Raw genomic sequence first — 16,379 nt, 5'->3', positions numbered from 1 at the left:
CTAGAATCCATCAACGATTGAGATTGATTTCAATCAGCGGTCAGGATTGAAGATGAAGTTCAGTCATAAAGGAAGACTCTCAAATTAGAGGGAGTTAACTGATTTAATTTGAGTAGAATAAGGAGTTAACTGATTTAATTCCTTCTTGATCAAAAATGAACTGGGAATTTCCTTTTTTGAACTAAAGAGAGATTTTGGTGAGATATTTAATTTAATAAAATGAGATATGCTCTCATAATTACCTTTTCTATTTAATTAAATAATTCTATTTAATTAATTAGAGACACTTTTCTTATTTACTTAAATAACTTCATTTAATTAATTAGGAATGGCTTCCCATTTAATTAAATAACTTTTTTTAATTAATTAGAAGTAAGTTCTCCATTTAATTAAATAATTTTGTTTAATTAATTAAAATAGGCACATTTATTAAATTAAATAAATTTAATTCCATAGTAAATTAGCCTTAGGATATAATATAATTTAATTAAAGTATAAATACTTAGTAATTAAATTAAATATTAATCAATAGGTTTAATGTGACTAATATGATTAAATACTATAGGAATTAAATAATAAGCATGATGAATGCAGATTAGGGTATTCTGCATCTGACAATTAAGTCAAGTAGCGAGTAGCCGAATAAGAATTTTCCTAATGGAATAGGACTTTATGATTGGTCAGAAATAGACCAGAATTGGTATAATGGCAATGAGCCAATTTTGGGGTATTACATTTTTCCCCTCTTTGAATGAATGTGCGAGCAACATGTTCAATTCAAAGAAAATCAAAAAGTATGATGCAAAGACGAGATTGGTTCCGAAGGTGATGACACGGAGACCAATTGATAAGCTTTTAAGGACTATCCTTAGAACAGAGCTTAATCCTAAGGGATCCAAGTAGAGCACTTAGATAGCTAAGATTGATAGCATTTGAAGGACTATCTCCAGAACAGAGCGTAATCTTTAAAGATCCAAACAGAACGTCTAGATACCTGAAATTGATAGCATTTAGAAGATTATCTCCAGAATGAAGTTTAATCTTCAAGGATCTAGATAGAAAACCTAGATACCTAAGATTGAAAGCATTTAGAAGACTATCTCTAGAACGGAGCTTAACCTTCAAGGATCTAGATAGAACACCTAGATACCTAAGATTGATAAAAGATAACAAGGTCCAATCATGAGTCGTAGAATCACCCCCAGAATGAGGCTTAATTCTCAAGAGTCAGGGTTTAGACTATCCCAATACCTATCCATCGAACTCTGAGAAGAGTTGTTATAAGGTTGATCAATTGATGAAAAGATAAGATAGATGGCAAAGATGCTAGATAGAAGGGAACAAGATGCCCCAAGTGATGAGATGCCCCAAGTGATGAGGACATAAGATGGGAACAAGATGCCCTGAGCAATAAGTATTCAATGATGTAATCATCCTACCCCCTCGGGAGTGAAATCAAAAGATGACACACCAGAAATATGATGTGAAGCAGTATATCAAATTTGAGATTCAATAGAATGTAGAAGAGATCAGAATGATCTAAAGAAAAGATGAAGAGATCAGAATGATTAGAAGAAATATGAAGAGATCAGAATGTTCTGAGGAAATATGAAGAGATCAGAATGATTTGAGGAAATATAAAGAGATCAGAATGATTTGAAGAAATATAAAGAGATCAGAATGATCTGAAGAAATTTGGAAGTTGATCCGGAGTGATTTTGAGTTCCAAAAGTCCAAGTTTGAGTTGAAAAGATTCCAAGAATCACAAAGTATCAAAAGAATTTGGATTGCACAATTTTGTTTTACAATGCAGTTTGAGCCACTTAAGTGTGTTAGATTTCAAATTCGATCCCAAAAAATGGGTTTAGAGAAACAAAAGTAGCTAAGAGGGTGATTAATCAATCATTTGTGCAATCGTGGAGAATCCTAATATGTTTGAAGATGCCCCCGATCCTTCACCACATAGGGGAGAAATGGAATCACAACCGAATTGCATGCTTATGCATGTGAATTATGTAATGCAAGACTATATTAAATGCAACCCTAGGTCTGGTTACCAAGCCTCGACGATTTATCATCACTGGATATAGAACAAAGCTTGTAGGTCATACAATTCCCACTAACATTGCAATCATGAAAATATAAATAGAACATATGTTATTGGTTTTTTGGGATTGAATGTAAGCATTCGAGGCACAAGAAGCTAGAATGACTAGAACATCTATCCCTTTTAATGTAGCAAGTTAACATAAGCATCAGAGCATAAACACTAGGATGACCTGAATGTTGCTTGCATGCAATCATGCTAGGCACATGGGAGATCCCTCTTATGCTAAGTATTAAGTATTTATTCTGTCCACAATGACCCTTGCGTTTGTAATATGAGATAGAAGTGTGCTAGATATACTCGTAGTGACTTGTACATTCACTTAGTAGGATGAGTATCAGTATTTACTGTAGCATGAAGATTTCACTCCAGAAAACAAGGAGAAGAACCAACGTTATTGATGTATTCATATAAAATCAGTCAAGGTACACACAACCATCCAATACGAGATGGAGGCTCTTATAGTGGACACCCCTCTTATAGGAATATGTCAACTAATTAGAACTAAACTGCAAATAGAAAGCAAAGAAAAGATCATGCCCCTAGTCATTACTTCTCTAGTCGAAGATGACATCATCGAGTTGCTCGAGGAGATATGATAAAGAAAAAACAAAGCAAACAAAGAAAAAGCTCAGCATATCCAAACAAGTATATCATTTTTGAGTTCATTTTTGGGATTGATGTCAAGTATTAGTGTCCAGAACATGTTTTAAAGAAATCTCTTCAGTAAGGTGACAACAGTAGGTAGATGCAGTCAGAACGACCAGTGATCGAGGTCAAAGAGGAATCTTCACGATGAAGAACCTAAGAAGGATTGAGCGATAATAGATAGACACAGCCAAGATGACTGGTGACTGACACAAGAGAGATCTTCCATAAAGGAATCTGGAGACATGACCTTAGCAACAGTAGGCAAACCCAACTGAAAACAACTGGTGAATGGTTCAAAGGAGATTCTATGAGGAAAATCTTAAAAATAGTGACATTACCAATAGTAGGTTGACGCAGTGAGAACCATTGGTGACTATTGTGAAGGAGATTTTATAAGGAGAATCTAAAATAGTGACACTAGCGACAGTAGGCAGACGTAGTGAGAACCACTGGTGACTGTTGCAAAAGAGATTCTATGAGGAGAATCTTGAAAAGATTTACACTAGCAATAGTAGGCAGATGTAGTGAGGACCACTGGTGACTGTTGCGAAGGAGATTCTATGAGGAGAATCTCAAAAGGAGTGACACTAAAGGGGGAATGCCACTGAGCTGTGAGAAGACTCAATCCATGGATACATGAGCAGGAAAAGCAAGAAAGCGAAAGCATGAAAGTGACTATACAGAATAGCTAGCAGATGTGCTGCAAGATGGAGCATTGGGAACAAGAGGTGTCTGTTTACCAGGTTTTCACCTTCTTGGCAGGATTTTTCTTTTTTTGCTACCATGATGCCTATTTCTAGGTTTTCACCAATGGCACTTTTTTTTGTTTTTCAATTTTTTTTGTATTTTTCTCTTTTTGATTTTTTTTCTTTTTTTTTCTTTTTTTTTTCCAAGACTTTTTATGATTTTTTTCAGGACATATAGATATGCACAGAGAGCTTTTTTAGATTAAATCAACTGTAAAATCGCTTCAGGTGGAGAGTGTTGATAGGCTCTTTAAGCACTTCTCTTTTGGTTGTGGAAAGCTGATAGGTGCCAGATCCATATACTACAATAATGATGTAAGGACCTAGCCAATTTGGTTCAAACTTTCCCTTTTGCACTCACTGTTGTTGATTCTTAGGGTTCTCTCTCAGGATGAGGTCACCCAGCTGGAAGTCACGTGGCCTGACCCTCCAATTGTAACTTCTGGTTATTCTTTGTTGATATGCTCATAGATGATCACATGCCACTTTTCTTCGTTCATCCAGTAATACAAGCTCTTGAAGCTGAGCTATCGTGTAGTCATCATCAGTGATAAGACCCTTCATAGAGATTCTCAAGGTAGGAATCTCGACCTCTATTGGAAGCACAACATCCACCCCATACACCAACGCAAAGGGAGTTGTGCCTATTGGAGTTCTAACGCTTGTCCTATATGCCCACAAGGCTGGGTTGATCTAGAGATTCTAGTCTCTCCTTGACTTACTGACTGTGCGATGAAGAATTTTGAGCATCACCTTATTGGATGCCTTATCTTAACCATTACTCTAGGGGTAATAAATGGAAGACCAATTTTGTGTGATCTTGAATTTCTTGCATAGTTCCTTGAGGTCTTTATTTTTGAATTTTCCTCCATTGTCAGTAATGATTGAGGACGGTACACCATATCTATAGATGATGTAGTTTGTGATGAAAAGTGCTACAGTTTTTCCATCAGCAACTGTGAGAGGTATTGCCTCTACCCATTTCATGAAATAATCAGTAGCCATGATAATGAACTTATGTCCATTAGAGGAGGTTGGGTGAATCTGCCCCACCAAGTCGAAGGCCCATTGTTGAAATGGCCATGTTGTAGTAGAGGGAATTAGCTCTTTGGTCAGAGCATGAATAAGATTCCTATGTAGCTGACATTTCTTGCAAGACCTAGCGTACTTGATAGCTTCTTGCTCCATTTTGGTCCAGTAGTAACTAGCATGAAGGAGTTTGCAAGCTAGTGTCAGGCCATTGGAATGAGATCCGCAAATGCCTTCATGAACGTCGATTAGTGTGCATTTGGACTCATCAAGTTCTAAACACCTAAGGAGTGTTCCGTTGAGACCTCTTCTATACAGATCATCAATAATAATGACATAATGTGAAGCATTACTGATTAGGTAACATTTCTCATTCTGGGTTAGACCTTCTAGAATGGTTTGATTATGAAGGTACAAATGGATGTGATGGTAGCAGGATGATTCTTGTCCTATAATAGAACTAATCATCCTAGAATCAGGTGTGTCATAGGCTGGGTAGTGTAACGCTTCCACCAAGAACTCATGTCGGAGATCATTTTCTGGCATTTGTAGTAGGGAGGCCAAAGTGGCCATGGCATCAGCAACTTTATTATTTGCTCATGGAACTTGCTGGAAGGTGATGTGTGTAAAATACTTCTTCAAGTCATCAACCATGTGCTTGTAAGGAATTGGTTTCTCATCCTTTGTTTGATACACATCATTTACTTGGTTGACAAGAAGCTAAGAGTCACCAAAAATGTCTAACTGATCCACTCTCCATTCAGTTGCAATTTTCATGCCATTGATCAAAGCCTCATATTCAACAATGTTATTTGTACAAGGAAACAACATCTTGTATGCTTTGGGCAATGAGTACCTCTATGGTGTAATAAAGAGTAATCCAGCACCTGATCCTTGTTGCATGAAGGAGCCATCAAAGAACATAGCCCATGTATGGTGTGTGAGTGTCATAATTGACTCATCTAGGAAATCAATGTTCATTGGTAGAAGAATTTGTATGGGTGCCTTAGCCAGTTGGTTTGCAATTTCCTGTCCCTTTATAGCCTTGTGTTCAACATATTGGATGTCAAACTCACTGAGTATCATGACCCATTTAGCCAATCTTCTTGTGAGAGCTGCCTTACTGAGCAAGTACTTTAATGGATCTATTTTAGCCACAAGCCGTGTAGTGTGAGCAAGCATGTAGTGTCTCAACTTCTGGGAAGAAAAGGCAACTACCAAGCAAGCTTTTTCAATAATGCTATAGTTCTTATAAGAAACCAGTGTTCGACTCAAGTAGTAAATAGCTCTTTCTTTGTTGTCTTTATCTTCCTGAGCCAACATGATTCCCAAAGATGTTTCAGTGGCTGAAATATATAAAAGCAAAGGCTTCCCATGAATAGGAGGCATAAGGATTAGAGGATTGACAAGATATTGTTTGATCTGTGTTAAGCTGTGCTCACAATCCTGGCTCCAATTGAATTTCACACCCTTATGTAAGGTCTTTGTGAAGGGTTGTGATCTATCTGCCAATTGTGAAATAAACCTGTGAATAGATTGAAGCCTCGCCTATAGTCCTCTCATCTAACTAATGTTTTGAGGTGGTGGCATGTCCATTATTGCTTGTACCTTCTCTAGATCTACTTCAATTCCTTTTGCAAAAATAATGTATCCAAGCAATTTCCCTGATGTGACACCAAATGCGCATTTCTTAGGATTTAGCCGAAGACTAAATTTTTCCATACGATCTAGGATGGGTCCCAAATCTTATAGATGAGTATTGCATTTAGCACTTTTGACCAGGGTATCATCAACGCAGTCCTCCATGGTTCTATGTATCATGTCATGGAATATTGTAGTAACAACTCGTTGATATGTAGCACCAACATTCTTTAAACCAAATGGCATCACATTCCAACAAAAGGTTCCCCATGCACATGTGAAAGCTATTTTCTCCTGGTCTTCTGGCACAATTTTTATCTGATTGTATCTAGAAAAACCATCTATAAGTGAGTACATCTCATAGACAACCATTATGTCTACGATCATATCAATATTAGGGATCGGAAAGTCATCTTTAGGAGAAGCCAAGTTAAGATCACAGAAGTCTGTACAAACCCTGATAGATTTATCGTGCTTGGAAATATGAACAATATTGGATATCCATTCAGCATAATCAGTTGCACAAATGAAACCGACCTTTAGGAGTTTCTCCAATTCTACTTTGACGAGCAATGCAATGTTAGGGTGTATTTTTTGAAGCTTTTGTTTAACTGGTTTGATGCTTGGTGCTATGGACAAATGATGCATGATAAGATCATGATCTAATGCGGGCATGTCAGAATATGTCCAGGAAAAATTTATTTTCTTTTCCTTGAAAAAGGCAATGAATTTTTCCTTCTCTTCAGGTGATAGTGACTACGCCAGATGTATCATATGAGGATGTTTTTCTGTGCCCAGGTTAATTGGCTACGTTGGCTCTATTAACATTGATGATCTCTCCTGAATGTGACTGGGAAGGACATCAAATATCTCATCTGTGGATGCCTCAGAGAGGTTTTCACCCTTGGATACATCTTTTGTTTTTACTTTTTTTGGATCTGACACTGCCACAATGTGGTTTTCACCATCGGACCTCTTGCATTTTTTTCCTTTTAATTGTGTGATTGAGATATTTGATGTCGGCCTCAGTCATGTTGATACTCTACTCATTGGTGGAAGATGTTACAAGTTCAATAGCATTTAGGTAACAGGTGAGAGCATAGTCATTCTAGAATGTGGGGACTTCGTTAGATGCATTGGGGTTCCAATCTATAAGCTCGAGATGTGTGAGTGAGAGAGTAGTGGCTGGTTCAATTGCATTCACAGTATAGTCATTGAGTGTATGGACCAAAAATTTGAGACCTATGACAACCTCATCCATAGGTGTGTTCAAATGCCTCAAAATACTAATGTCAAGAATTGACGACTCTAGGACACTAGTTGAATCAGACCCCCGTGACCTAATCCTAGACATTTCACCCACTTCAATTCAATTTTCATAGACATGCACTTGGTCAATTTCTTTATTAGTAGTAGCTTCTAAATGATTGACAAACTCATATTCATGAGAATCAGTGCTACATGGTGAGAGACTATAGAACTCCCCAGCAGTGATAGGGACATACTCTCCTTCAACCTTTGGATTCTTATACAAATACTCAATACGACATGACTGACTAGATTCTCCCTTTTTTGAATGATATTTGAGTTGCTCAGTATTGTCCTCAAAAGAATCACTAGTATCATCCACAGTGCTAACACATGGCACAAAGTCATCTGGCTTAGCAAAGAATTTAGCAAGATTATAAGGAATAGGATGAGGGTAGGAATCCTCATCATTAGATTCTTCCTCTTGAGTATCTGACTCAGCTTGTGACTCATTTTTAGATGAACTCTTAGGTTTGGGAATGAATTGATTTGATCCCAAATGGAAAGGGACCTTCTTAAACCCTAGGCCAGTTGTATCACTATTTCTTTGAGCTTTTGCTTTGATAGGATCAATTAGGCCATTGTTATTGCACCCAATAGGGCTAGGTTTCCTTGTAACCAAAATACTTCATAAGCCTAAGACCAAGTCCATATTTCTTAGGAGTGATTTCTTGAGCTTGTTTCTATTAGGTCCATTGGAGCCTCTTCTCTATAAAGCCATGCAGCAATGGCTCTGTTTTCACTTTCATCTTCTAAGGGAACTATAGCCTTGACAAAAGCACCATTATACTTGGTCTGAGGTGTCAGCACAAATGCCTTCTTTGCCTCTGAGGGTCTCCCATAATGTCAAGGGGACTCTAGGAGAGACGTTAATGATAGAACTCATTCAATGTGGTACTCTCCCATACTAGTTTCTTTTAGTTTGAATGACTACTCAATTTGTTTCAGCTTATTTTCATGACAATTAGTAGACTCACGGTTAGCAGGGATGAAAGTTTTAGTAGCTTTGAGCATATTGAAGGTGTAGCTAGTAGTGGTAGGAATAGTAACTTCAGAGCCATGAAATGGGAATTTGATGCATTGGTGGTATGTGGATGGCACAACACACATCTCATTTATCCATGGTCATCCCAATAGAATGTTGTAGGCCAAGGGAATGTCAAGCACCTGATAGGTGACATCCCTTTCGATAAGACCAACGTGAATTGGTAAAACAACAAGACCTAGTGACTTTCATTCCACTTTGTCGTATGCTTTAATAGTGATCTTTCATTGGGGATCAACAGAGTCCTCAAAATAATCCAATTGTCTAAGAAGAGCAGTAGAGACAATATTTAGGCCAACGCCATTATCAATGAGTACCCGATGAACACGTGTCTAGTGGATCATAACCTCAATGTGTAGAGGTTGATTGTGTGGGTGATTCAATGAGTTATCATCCTCCTTGGAGAAGGTCATAAGATAAGGTGAGGTCAGGTGACCTACCATGGATTGAAATCACTCAAGATCAAGATTTTGAGGAACATTTGCCTCAGTGAGGGCTTTGTCCAGAATTTACCTATGAGCAGGCAAGATTTTAAGCAGCTCAAAGATGGAAATCTGAGCATTAGTTCATTTCAACTGATCAAGAACACTATAACTAGTTGCAGTCAAGTTTGTTGTGGGTTTTGCACCTTTACCGGATGGACCAACAAGGGCTTTGTCTTTGTGTTGTTCAAGATTTGAAATAGGAGGCACAGGGCCTTTGAGCACCAACTTTGCATGAGAGCGAGTAACAGTGTTAGCACAGTGTTGCGAAGGTGTATTATCTATCTCATTGGAAGTAGGGCCCCTCAAGACAAATGGTGTCTTGGGTTTGTCATTATCTTTCTTGCTCTTTATGGTAATAACGTCACAATATTTAGAATCTATAGGTTCAACCATGTGAATGACATTGTCATCATTGAAATATGTATAGTTGACCTTATTGTAGGGTTTTGGTTTCAAAGTCTCTCCTTTTTCATAAGTTGGGAAAGGTTCTTTGAACGCCTTGTGATCCAAGTTTTTGTTATGTCCATCTACCACAAGATCACCAGCATCAATCATGTCTTGGAATTTATGACGCAAGTTTATATAGTTGCTAGTTTTGTGTCCCTTGTTTTCATGATACTCACAAAATAAGGTCTCATTCCACCATGGTGGACATGGTTGTGGATCATAGGGACAAGGGTTATCCATTGGTGAAATAAGCTTATGTTGTACCAATTTTTTGCAAACCACATCCAAAGGTTCTCCCAAAGGTGTATACTCTCACTTGGGGTGTGTTGTCCATGAGTTTCTCAGTTTGTTCCCAGATGTCTTATTGTTACGGGGAGGTTTCTCAGCATTTTTGGCCGCTTTGAGGCAGTCTGTGAGATTAAATGCTGCTTTAGCAAGTTTGGGTGTGACATTGTCAACAACCCCATCATGTACAATTTCTCGATTCTTGTTGACATGTTTGGTTTTATCCCTGTTAGAAGTGGAACCTTGTTTTGTGTCTCTCTAAAGAGTGAGCTGACCTTTCTTAACCATAAATTCCTCGATACAGATAGCCTGTGTAATCATGTCTTCAAAGGTACATGGACCTTGAAGTTAGACTTTGTATCTGAAATCAGGTAGGAGGTTATCAGTGAAAATGTCAAGCTTCTCCATTTCTAGAATTTTGTGAGAATACTTAGTGTATAGTTGTCTCCATCGTTGGAGGAATGTGAGAAAAGACTCACCTAATTTTTGTTTAAGGTTGCATAGATCTTGAATATTGATAGGATGTTGAATGTTATGTGAATATTGTTGAACAAATAGATTGGCAATTTCATCAAACATCTTGATACTAGGAGGTAAATGTGAGAACCACTCCAAAGCCTGACCACTGAGGCTTCTAGGGAATAAATGCATGAGGTATGTTTGATTGTGTATAAACTCCATAGACAAAGCACCAAATTCTTGCAAGTGATCTTGGGGATCAGTAGTACCAAAGTACTTGTCATATTTGGGTAACTCTACGCCTCGTGGGAAAGGTGGCATGTTTATGCTTTTGTCAAATGGAAATGAACAAAGAGCATCCAATGTGTATGTCTTTGTGGGTTTCTCTTTCTCGTGCATCATTTGAGCCAATTGGTCTTGCATAATTTTTAATTGTTTTTGGAGTTTAGAGGTCTCAGTTTCTTCTTCAATTTTGACAATGGTTTCTACATTGAAATGAGAAGGTAACTTTCCTCCCTCTTGGACAAGTTTGAGAAAGTATTTTTCTTTCTCTTTGTTGATTAGGATTCCCATGACCTTCTGAAATTTTTTGTCTCTTCAACATTTTGCTATTTGTTTAGGGAGGATTTCCACCTCTTCATATTCCTCATACTTGTCATAGTCTTTCTCTTTCTCTTTGTCATTTCTGGGTGGTTCTTGATGTCGACTATGACTACCATATTCAGGTTCATGGTTAGTCATTAGAGGAACATGTTCAGTTTTTGTATGCTATATTTCAAAAGGTTCTCTAGAGAAAGGATCATACATCATGTTTGGGAATGAAGGACCTCTACCTATCTTAGTATCCTCTTGGTACAAAGGATTCCTAATTTGTTGCAAATTTATGGAAAATGTTTGCTGAACTCGAGATGACTTGGCAGGTGAGGGAGATCGTGAAGATGCCTCACTAGCCGAACTGGATACAGATTGCATAACGAAAGGTAAGAAACCTCTGCCATGATTACAACCCCTAGCATGACTACATCTAAGGTTATAAGGAAAAAACACATTGCTACTTCTGGTTGCGACAGTCATAGAAAAGGACAAGAAGCTGGAACCTAGACAAGGACTACACTAAGACTGAGTCTCAAAAAGGGCAAGATAATAGCAAGAATGCTATTTTCCAAGGCACAAATGGTCTAATTTAAAGGCTAGAACAACCAGAGATTATGACCAACATGACACAAGGTATAACAAGCATTAAGAGAATGTCAAAATAAAAACTTATGAGACGAGACTAGTCAAAGTACAAGACACAAGTCTTTGGCTAAGAAAAGTATTGCTATTTCAGGATTGTGTAGACAAAGAGCAATAAATAGACGTAGAAAATGATAGCATGCAGAGCATAAAAAGCTAAAGTAGACCCAAATTGGTAATGCTAAAACAAGATCTCGCGTGAGAAACCTTTACAGGCCGCGCAAAGAAGTTTTATAGACCGTGTGAAGAAGTTTTCTGGCTCTCGCAAAGGTCAGTGACAAAAATTTAATTTCACGTGAAGAAGTTCACGGTCGCGCGAAGACTCATGACAGTAGTTTAATTTCGTGCGAGAAAAAAATGATTTTGCATGAGGATAGATGATTTTGCATGAGACCCAAATGATTTCGCGCGAGAAGGCAGACCAATTTTATAACAACAACTAATTTTGACAAGATTTCTGGACTGTTCGAATAGATTGGGCAGATTTTTGAGACAATTTCAATTTAACAAATAGTGAGCTTGACCTCGCAAGATGCTTGGACAGTGCTTTTAGTTTGCAATTTTTAGTTTGATTTAAATGACAAGTATGTAGTCAAAATCAACTCGTTGTTTTGGCAAAATTTGATTGTTTTAGTAAGCAAGCAGATAAATAGGCACATAGAATAGCAAGTAGGTGATATCAAGCACATCTAAAAACAATGAGCGAGGGAAAAAGTAACCTTGCGCATGAACAATCAAGTGACTTAATACGCGCTGATTCCTAAGAGAGCTAATTGTGTATGTTTTTGAAAGGTTTTGTAATCAAACATACATCCCTAAAAAATAAAAGTTGGCCTCTCTAAGGTTTTTAGTAATGTTTTGACTCAGCAACTTTTATGACTCACATGGGTGACCTCTAATCCCGACGCACCAAGGTTTCAACATAGTCTAAGAACTTAATCTTCAAGAGCTACTGGGGAGATCTGACAACCCACAATGAACATTACCCATGGAGATTTCTTCCACAAGGACATTTATATAGTGGTTGTCACTACCACGTCAAAAATGGCTATTATCGCTCAAGGTTTTGTCCATGCACTTTGCCCTGTAGAGGGATTGTCTACTACAATTAACCCTCTCTAAAGGTGATCGACTCACAATAGTGTACCACAAGGGGACTTATCTTCCAGATTTAAGGTTTTGACACCTTTTCACTTTTAGCCCAATCAAAGTAGACATTAATCTGACACACTAAACTAAGAGTATCTTTTAAAGATCTATGATATCAACTCCCAGTGATCTATCAATGTCTCCAGAGAAAGGATGCCTCAATCAAAAAGTTGAAGATTCATCTATCTATGAGATGCTTAAAGTATCCTCCCCACCTACAAGGAATCTGTCGTAGAGAGGAGTTTCACTAGGAACCCACTCTCTCAAGATCCCCGAATAGTGTTCATTGGGCCTAATTACTATGTGTGTATAGATTTTAACTCTTGAAAGCAAATCTATCCAAAAGAAATCAAAGAGAACAAGGTGGTACACTCAATGTTTTAACTAATGCGAGGTGAGTCCAAAGATGTGGAATATTTAACCCCTCACACAAGCCAACATGAGTCCACAACTCAGAAACTAGTGAGTTCTAGAAATCACAAAAGCGTTGTCTTGTGGAGCATTTAACACTTCTTTCCTGTAGACCCCTCCCCTTTAACATGGTGCTGATCTTGCAATCACAGGGTGAAACGAGGGGCTGGCGGATTTAGCGAGTCCAATAGCCCAAAATAGCTATCTAAATCTATCACTAGTACCTAAGCCTGCTAAATGAATAATAACGGAGATCACACCCTAGTGTCAAATTATGCATGTGTTGTAAAATGAGAACATGGAAGGAAACACACACAAGCTTGACACGAGAGATATTCATTTTAGGTTCAAATGAAGTGTTATTAGCCAAAGAGAATTACCTGGTAATCCTTGCAATGCACTTAGTAGATGTTTTACCTATTTCTAGAAACTTTATCACGCTTTTCCAATTGTCCTGCAAATCATTGTTATGCTGTTCCAAAAAATTAGAAAACACAACAAAACTAGAAACAGTGAGCAGTTAGCAGAAAAACTAGAAAACATGAAAATCAATGCAAAAATAACCTCTGTCAGCAGAGTCTTGCACAAAATTTTTGACAGTACATGTGAAGAAGTTTTACGACCCGCTCAAAGAAACAGGTGCCATGCAAAGTTTCACGCACTTAGGAACTTTTTTGCACAGTACACAGAGAATCTTTGCGCGAAGATTCTAGATCCTCGCGCGAAAATGAACAGTCTCATGTGAATATTCCTAAATCTGTATGGAAGAGTACGGACAGAGAACAACAAAAAAATGATTAAAAATTATAGAAAGAGGCCAAAAAATTGATTTTTTTCTACCCCATGGCGGGCGTCAGAAATGTATATGTGAAAATGCAGCCTATGCTAACACACACACTTCAACATGGTCCTTATTTGTAGATTCATCCTAGAATGAACATTGGATTTTTCATCCAAAAATCAGCCGGCAAGGTGACCTGTTGCCTTCTATCTAAAGGGAATTGCTTGTTAGATATCCTCAGATTTGAGGTGTTAAGCAACCAGACCCTCTACGAATGAAGGATTTAAAAGAAAATGCGACTAATCTATATGAGAATGTAGATTAATCTAGAATGAAGTATGCACATTTAATCTAAGAACATGTAAAATAAAACTATGCTAAAATGTATGCATATTATGCTAAATGAGATTAAACTAGAAAATGAATATCTTATGAAAGTCATGAGCTCAAATGAATGCACAATCCAGCAACAATTCGATGCAAATTCTCATTCAACCTCTTTTAAAATGAAGAGATGAAGCTCTCTTAAATAGACTTTCTTAGAATCCATCAACGGTTGAGATTGATTTCAATCAACGGTCAGGATTGAAGATGAAGTTTAGTCATAAAGGAAGATTCCCAAATTAGAGGGAGTTAACTGATTTAATTTGAGTAGAATAAGGAGTTAACTGATTTAATTTGAGTAAAATAAAGAGTTAACTGATTTAATTCCTTTTTGATCAACAATGAACTAGGAATTTCCTTTTTTGAACTGAAGAGAGATTTTGGTGAGATATTTAATTTAATAAAATGAGATATGCTCTCATAATTACCTTTTCTATTTAATTAAATAATTCTATTTAATTAATTAGAGACACTTTTCTTATTTAATTAAATAACTTCATTTAATTAATTAGGAATGGCTTCCCATTTAATTAAATAACTTTGTATAATTAATTAGAAGTAAGTTCTCCATTTAATTAAATAATTTCATTTAATTAATTAAAATAGACACATTTATTAAATTAAATAAATTTAATTCCATAGTACATTAGCCTTAGGATATAATATAATATAATTAAAGTATAAATACCTAGTAATTAAATTAACTATTAATCAATAGGTTTAATGTGACTAATATGAGTAAATACCATAGGAATTAAATAATAAGCATAAAGAATGCAGATTAGGGTTTTCTGCATCTGACAATTAAGTCAAGTAGCGAGTAGCCGAATAAGAATTTTCCTAATGGAATACGACTTTAGGATTGGTCAAAAATAGACCAAAATTGGTATAATGGAAATGAGCCAATTTTGGGGTATTACATGTGGCAATATTCATAATGACACTTCTTTATTTGATTCCACAAATTCTGAGATATACTCTTTTTAAATTTTTTGATCATCTCCCTCTCATAAAAAAATGCATTTCATATATATGTAAATGTGTGGTTGATATGAATAAAATTGAGAATATGATTTTATGCATATGTGTATATTCCTCTTACTACCTAGTTACTCTTTCTACTTCTTATTAGCCACACACTCACTTATTTACTTTTTATTTTGAGAAAAGTTATTGAAGTATTTCAAGTGACTTCATTGATATTATGGATTCCGTGATTAGATGTTTGTCATGGTTAGAAGGATTAATCACCATATATTCTTGCACATAGAAATTTTATAGACCCCTATGCCTTTGATTCATTCTACATATATCACACTTTATGACACAAGAATCTCTAGTTAACTCACAACTATTGAGATAGTTCTCTGGTTGTATTAGCAAGACATAATTGATAACAAGAGAATCCTATTGAAAATCAATACCTCGAACCAAAGGGTTAGTTGTAATCAATATTTTGGAAGAAATAGATCTAAAATTTCTCATACTAATAACTTTGGTATCCATATCTCCATGTGCTACATAAACTGTGTGATCTAGAGTTCTTATTTTATCTGTGAGTCAATCAACATTTTTTCTTTGTATTCACAAAAATCAAACTCTTTGTAATTATTAATGATTACATGCATTTTCAATAGTCTTCTAAAGTCTTTCACTCACAACGTAGCATCCATTTTTACGGAAAACTGGAGCATCCATTATTGTGGTAGATCCATTCTTGTATACAAAAAAGGGATATAAGTATCACAAAATTATTTTTTCCCATTTGCTAAGTTTTGGTAAATAGATCGTTCTTGTCTTTTAATCTTTGGATGCCCAATATTTATGAACAACAACTAATTACAACATTTGGGAAGTCGTTACTAAGTGACTAACTTCTTTATGAATTCTTAGGTACAACTCCCTCTTGCATTTGTAATTTGCAATGAATTATATTTGTTCCTAACTCTAAATGGGGTATGTTCTTAACACGAGAACATGAAAGATGAACCAAGTTAAGCCTAAAAAAGAACTAACTTAGGTGAGGATTTTAGTCTTAGGGTTAGTCAAATTCATGGACTCACACATCTTATAAACCCATAAAGTTTAACAATTCAACAATGAATGCTATCTACAACTAAAATGATACCAGTAATATTTTGATTCTAGGAATGGAAAAAACTAATTTGAAAGAAAAGCATGGAAAATAATCTCTCTTGAACTTCCAATAACAATA

Source organism: Cupressus sempervirens, chromosome 11, assembly GCF_028749045.1.
Source record: "Cupressus sempervirens isolate cs-2001-9-10 chromosome 11, ASM2874904v1, whole genome shotgun sequence".
Lineage (NCBI taxonomy): Eukaryota > Viridiplantae > Streptophyta > Pinopsida > Cupressales > Cupressaceae > Cupressus > Cupressus sempervirens.
The sequence above is the reverse complement of the archived record's forward strand: the minus strand, read 5'-3'. Positions refer to the sequence as shown.